Raw genomic sequence first — 7,144 nt, forward strand, 5'->3', positions numbered from 1 at the left:
TCGTGGACTCCTATGTTCTAGGTCCTGTTGCCACAGGGGAGCACAGTTTCATAGTCCTGTTTCCACATGGGGTGGCCATTGCTGTGTGGGACAAGCCCACAGGCCAGGACTCCCATCCCTACAAGACCACTTACTATCCAGGCTCACCTTCTGGCCATCAGATTTCTAGACATCTCTATCCAAACACCAGCACACTGGTAAGCTTCTCACCATGATCAGCATCAACTATTTCAGGTGCCAAGAGAGGGCTGGCCACTGTCTAGTGTCCCTGAAGATGAATGTATCCACAGTCTGCACGAATGACCCTTCTCACAGACTCTTTGTCTTAGGACCTCTTCCCTTGGGCGAGATATCTCTCTCCTTCAGATAGATTCTTTCTCACACTGCTTGAAAATCCTAGGCTTAGGTGAACCATTCTTCCTTGGGCAACGGCCTACAGCTCAGTCCCTAGTTGCCACATGACAACCTGGTAATCTAGCCTGACTGCTTGTTCTCAGTTATTAAATTTATCCTCAGAATGCTACAAGTGGTAAAAGGAATAACTCCTACTCTCACTCAATAGGTATCTCATCTTTATCTGTACCTCCAGGCTCCCCACCAGGATGCCTCATGGAAAACCTCTAAAACTAGAGCCTGATTCAAATTCTTCCAGATTTATCCACTTTTGCAATCAGGTCTGGCCCCAATACACACTAGATAATGTCTCTAAATTGTCATTTAATGACACTTTTGATCCTACTATTTTTTGAAAAGGCTTCAAACTGTTTTAATAAGGTGATGCTGCATTACTCAGAAAAATTTTCAAACTGAAGGTATCAGGAATAAATCATCGTACACCAATAAAAATGCACAGCATAACTACCCAAGATAGGCAAGACTAAGAGCTATGGTCAGACCTTCAACACAAAGCAACCCTGTTACCAAGATTGTACTAGGCCTATCAAGAAAAGCTGTGAACGGCAACATCAGCAACACAAAAGTGTAGTCCTTACCCAAGGAAAAGATGGAGGCAAATTAACACAAGAGATTTTTAAGATATATTAAAATGAAAATCGCTAAGAGAAAATGTCTTCCTTAGGGCATGAAGGGGTCATATATGAGATATAACAGAACCATATGTAAGCTGTAACCTCTGTGGACATTTGTCTGAATTCTCACCTGGGAGTGAACGCAGGAATGGGACTAGGTTATTGGAGCATGTTTAGGTTTTGTGGTATATGTGGCAGTGTCTCTGGGGTTGAGGGAAATAAAGATGAGAAAGTAATTAAAACACAGTGGGGGGGGATTGTCAAGATTAATAAAGCTCTGAGTCCAAAGAACTGTGGGCAGAGGCATCAGGGTTAGAGAGAACTGGGAGGCAGATACTTTGCTGTGTTCAAATCTAAGTCAAGGGTGCAAAAATGCAGAGCAATAAAACCTTTAACCTGGAGAAGCAGAATCACACTCCAAGGAAGCATCATCATCATCATCAACAACAACATCATCAGCAGCAGCAGCAGCAGCAGAAGCAGAAGCAGAAGCAGCAGCAGCAGCAGCAGCCACCACCCCCACCAAAACCTGCAAATGGACAGCAGGCTAGCAGCCAGAATGAAGGCTTGACTACTGACCTGAAGAATTTTAGGAAACCAGGAGAGAAGACCTTTACCCAGTGTAGCTGTCTCTTTGTGGGCAGTCTTCCCCCTGGCATCACTGAGGAGGAAATGGGGAAACTTTTTGAGAAATATGGAAAAGCAGGGGAAGATTTCATTCCTAAGGATAAAGGCTTTGGCTTTATTTGCTTGGAAACACGCACCCTAGTGGAAATTGCCAAAGTGGAGCTGGACAATGTGCCACTCTGTGGAAAGCAGCTGTGAGTGCACGTTGCCTGTCACAGTGCATCCCTTACAGTCTGCAACCTTCCTCAGTACGTGTCTAACAAACTGTTGGAAGAAGTCTTTTCTGTGTTTGGCCAGGTAGAGAGGGCTGTAGTCATTGTGAATGACTGAGGAAGGCATTGTTGAGTTCTCAGGGAAAACAGCTGCTCAGAAAGATCTGGACAGATGCAGTGAAGGCTCCTTCTTGCTAACCACATTTCCTCAGGCTGTGACTATGGAGCCTATGAACCAGTTAAATGATGAAGAGGGACTTCCAGAGAAGCTGGTTATAAAGAACCAACAATTTCACAAGGAGAGAGAAGAGCCACCCAGATTTGCACAACCTGTGTCCTTTGAGTATGAGTATGCCATGTGCTGGAAGGCACTCATTGGGATGAAGAAGCAACAGCAGGATCAAGTGGACTGGAACATCAAGGAGGCTCATGAGAAGCTGAAGATGGAGATAAAGGCAGTGCCCCATGAGCACCATGTTATGCTAATGAGGCAGGATTTAATGAGATGTCGAGAAGAGCTTCAGAGGATGGAGGAGCTGCATAACCAAGAGGTTCAGAAATGAAAGCAGTTACAACTCAGGCAGGAAGAGGAACACAGGCACCATGAGGAAGAGATGCGGCAACAAGAAGAAATAATGCAACTACAATAGGAAGGATTCAAGGGAACTTTCCCTGATGTGGTACATCTCCCATGTGCCTATGATGTGAGAGAACAAGAAATATGGATGGGCCAAATGGCTATGGGAGGTGCTACAGGCATAAACAATAGAGGTGCCATATCCCCTACTCCTGTGCCACCTGGTACTCCAGCTCCTCCAGGACCTGCCACTATGATGCCAGATGGAACCTTTGGATTGACCCCAAGCCAAGCTGCTACAATGGAAGGAGTTGGAGCAATTGGTAGAACTCCTCCTGCATTCAACCATCCAGTTCCTGGAGCTTAATTTGCTCCAAATAAATGCTGCAAATATTAGATAAAATTGCATTGTCTAGTTTCCTGCAGCCCTTAAAAGAAGGGCCCTTTTTGGACTAACCAGAATTCTACCCTGGAAAAGTGTTAGGGGTTCTTCCCAATAGATAGGTCTTCCCTGCTTGTACTACTCTAGAGAGTATGCTTGAAGGCAGAGGGCAAGGGGGGGTGGTATTTAAGAAGTCAAATCTGTGGTATAGTGCATTATCAAGTCTGTCTGGTGTGTTCCTGAAAATATATTGATCTTTGAGGGCCTAGAGAACCATAGGAAAATGATCCTACTATTTTAAAGGATCTTTATAATTTTTGCCAGCAATCCTGAAAATGGAAAGAGGTTCTCAATGCCCATGTTTTTACTCATCTTTGCTGCAAACCTTCCCTTTGCTTCTCCTGTTACAAATCACTCCTTCTAGCTATGAAATCTCATCCAGACAAAACTTCTACTATCATTGATGCAGCTAACAAACCTCCTCCTTACCATCCCTAAACTGCCTCTACAACCTCTCATGCTTTCCTGACCTCCCCAGCTTCCTCATTTTACCAGACTTCTCCAGAGCCTCCTCAACCCTGCTTCTCCAGACTCTTCCCTTCCCTTCCCAACTATAGGGCACTTTAGAAGTCCTACACTGGAAACCTCCCTTCAGCCCTCTAACTATTCACTATCTACACTCAACCCCCACAACTTCTTCCTCCACTCACCCTAACCCAGTTTTGCTTCTTCCTTTGAGGGAAGTCACTTGGATAGATGGTCTAATTAGTGTACATGTTCCCTTACTTGATTCTTTGAAGTTTTGCTGACCTACTTCTCCTTCTCATTTCCCTTCTGTTGGGGTAGGAGAACAGCCTTACCAACCTCATCAGATACCCTCACTTAGACTTTAGGGGTGTTCCTCTCACCCATTCCTTTTAGGTAGTGCCAATGTATCCTGTACCATTATTGGGAAGGGATCTTCTAGCTAAAGCCAGAACGTCTGTTTCTTTTGCTCTCCCCATTTGCCTAAACCCAAACTCTTCCTTCTTCTAACCACCCAAACCTGCTAACTCTACCATGTCATTTCCCTAAGTCTGGGAGGTTCAGAACCTTCCTGTTGCTAAATACCATTCTCCTGTTGTCATCCAATTACAAGACCCTACCAAGTACATCACCCAAGCTGAATACCCTCTCTCTCTCTTTCTCTCTTTCTCTCTTTCTCTCTCTCCCTCTCTCCAGACCCTCAGGGGACTTAAACCTATTATCTCTAACCTCCTAAGAAAAAGCTCCTCAGTCCTATGTCTTCCCCTTTCAACACTCCTATATTAGCAGTTAAAAAAACACAAAACACAATGGTACCTATCACCTGGTTCAAAATCTCAGGCTCCTTAATTCTGCAGTGGTTCCTCTCCACCCTGTTGTGGCTAACCCTTACATACTTCTTTCCACTATCCCCTTGGGAACATCTCATTTTTCAATCCTAGATCTCAAGGATGCATTCTTTTTTATCCCCTTAGATGTGCAGTCACAAAACATCTTTGCCATTACCTGGACTGATCCTGATACCCACTTTTCTACCCAACTCACCTGGACTGTTCTACCTCAGAGATTCAGAGACAGCCCACATCTGCTTGGCCAGGCTCTGACTTCTGACCTATTCTCTCTGTCTCTCCCTAAATCTAAGATTATTCATTATCTTGATGATATTCTCTTCTGTCTCTCTCTAGAAATCAGCCAAATTAACACCCATGGCCTTCTAGTTTCCTGCCCAGTCAATGCTACAGAATCTCACCTTCTAAAGTCTACTTGTCCACTCCTCAGGTCACCTATTTGGGACTAACAATTACCCAAACCCACAACGCCATTACTTAGAAAAAAATCTAACTCAGTCTCTAACAGTCCCCTCTACAAAGGAAGAGATTTGATCATTCCCAGGAATAACTAATTTTTTAATATTCCTGAGTTCCTTCCTTTAACCTCCTTTCCTAGCCCTTGTATGAAGCAGCATTAGGTCCCACCCATGAACCTCTTCTGAAACCTGTTACCAAGCATTTTCAAAGTCCCAACAGGCCCTCTGCAGACCTCAGTCTTATACCTCCTTGACCTAACCTGACCCTTCTCCCTCTATGTAACAGAAAAGGAGGGATATACCCTTGGAGTCCTAGGCCACCAACTTGGACCCTCTTTTGCACCAGTAGCATACTTATAAAAAAAACTAGGCCTAACCATCCAGGGATGGGCATCTGGTATACATATTTTAGTAGCCACTGAACTGCTTATTTGAGAGTCCAAAAACTAGCCTTTGGGTCACCTATCACTGTCTTTTCTTCTCATAACCTGTCCCAATTCCTAACTTAAAAAGGCTTATAAACACTACCTCACTCCAGGGTTCTTTCCCTTCAGGTAGCATTAATAAAAGACTCTATACTTACTTTCCAATCATGCCCACCTTGTAATATTTCCATCTTCCTTAACCAAATACTGGCTTCTCCTTATCCCACTCCTGCACTCAAACCTTAGAAAAACTATTACTCCATCTTTGACACACACAGGAGGGCACACTGCCTCAGGCCATATATGCCCAGTATACACATGGCAGCTCCTTTTTACATGAAGGAGCCAAAAGAGCAGACTATGCTATAGTGTCAGACACAGAGATGGTTGAGGCAAAGGCCCTCTATACCTACACCACTAATCAATAAGCTGAACTAATACCACTTATTCAAGCCTATAAACTGCTAAGGGACTATCCCTAAACATCTATACAGACTCCAAATATGCTTTCCATATCCTCCTGACCCATGCTACTATCTGGAGGGAGCTTGGGTTACTTAGGACAAAAGGAGGATCAGTAACTAATGCCAACCAAATTATGGCCATGCTAAAAAGCCTCCCTGGCATCTTCCCATAGCTATTGTAATTGTCCATTGCAGGTCCCATCAGACAAATGACTCTATTATCTCCAAAGCAAACCACCAAGGCAGCTAGGGTTGTGGCCCTTAGGGGCCCAGACTGTTTCATCCACCACAGGACATTCTCATTCCACAACCCACTTCTCTTCACTAACCCAGACACTCATCAAACTCTGTCCTATCTCCACCAGCTTTTCCATCCTAACAGCCAAGTATTATCTTATTTTGTTAAGACCCACCTACAGACTACCCTTGAGGACTTATGTTTCTTAATATCTATCACTGACTCTTGCAAAATCTGTCAGATGTCAGACCCCAATTCCAGGTACCATAGCACCCCCTTTCCCACCCACCAAGCTAAGGGTTCCCTCCCTGGAACTGACTGGCAACTTTACTTTACCCACATGCCCACTGTCAAACATTCCAAGTACCTCCTGGTCTTGGTGGACACCTTCTCAGTATGGATGGAGGCATTCCCTACCACCAACAAAAGGGCTCAGAGCATCTCTGATCTTATCCTTCGAGAGATCATTCCTTGATTTAGAATCCCAGCCTCTCTCTAATCAGACAATGGTCCCAAATTCACCTGCCAAGTTTCTCAAACTATATCTAAAGCCCTCAACATCCCTTAGTATTTTCATATTCCCTATCACCCCAAGTCTTCAGGAAAGATAGAATGGACTAACCACTCCCTAAAAGCCATTCTTGCCAAACTGTCACAGAAACTTCACCTTGATTGGGTAAAACTCAATTTGGGTAAAACTCAATTTGGGTAAAACTCAACACAAAAGAACACACATGGCATGTACTCACTAATAAGTAGATATTAGCCCAAAAGTTTACAGTACCCAAGATACAACACACAGACTATATAGAGTGTAGAAGGAAGACTAGGGTATGAATGCTTCAGTCCTGCATTAGGGTGCAGGGGTCAGACAGGATGATTGTTAGAGGTGAAAGGGGAGGGGAAGCAGGGAGGGAGAAAGGAGGTGGAGGAAATAAGGGTGGCAGTATCAGGTACTAGAGGAGCTGTGAGAAAGGTACAGAGGGACAGGAAATCAAACAAAATAGGTAGCAGGGGGTATAAGGAACTGGGGATAGTCACTGGAAAGTCCCAGACACAAGAGAACATGAGGCTCCCAGGACCCAATGGGAATGGCTTTAGCTGAAATGCACAAAGAAGGAGGAGACAGAAACTGTGAAGACCATTTCCAGTATATAGGCACAGCCCCTTGTCAAGGGATGGGGCTACCCACCCATCTCAAAAGTTTTTTAACCTAAAAATGTTCCTGTCCAAAGGAAGAACAGGAACAAAAAATGGAACAGAGACTGAAGAAAGGGCCAACTGGGGACAGCCCCACCTGGGAATCCATTATATCTGCAGACACCAAACCCAGCACTGATGCCATGGTCAAGAGTCACTT

The 7,144-nt window shown here is 44.4% G+C and overlaps 1 pseudogene; it reads left to right on the forward strand.

The window, feature by feature from the left end:
• The first annotated feature begins 1,400 nt into the window (after positions 1-1,400).
• LOC117694419 (non-POU domain-containing octamer-binding protein pseudogene) lies at positions 1,401-2,841 on the forward strand (annotated as a pseudogene).
• Positions 2,842-7,144: the final 4,303 nt, after the last annotated feature.

Source organism: Arvicanthis niloticus, chromosome X (assembly GCF_011762505.2).
Source record: "Arvicanthis niloticus isolate mArvNil1 chromosome X, mArvNil1.pat.X, whole genome shotgun sequence".
NCBI lineage: Eukaryota > Metazoa > Chordata > Mammalia > Rodentia > Muridae > Arvicanthis > Arvicanthis niloticus.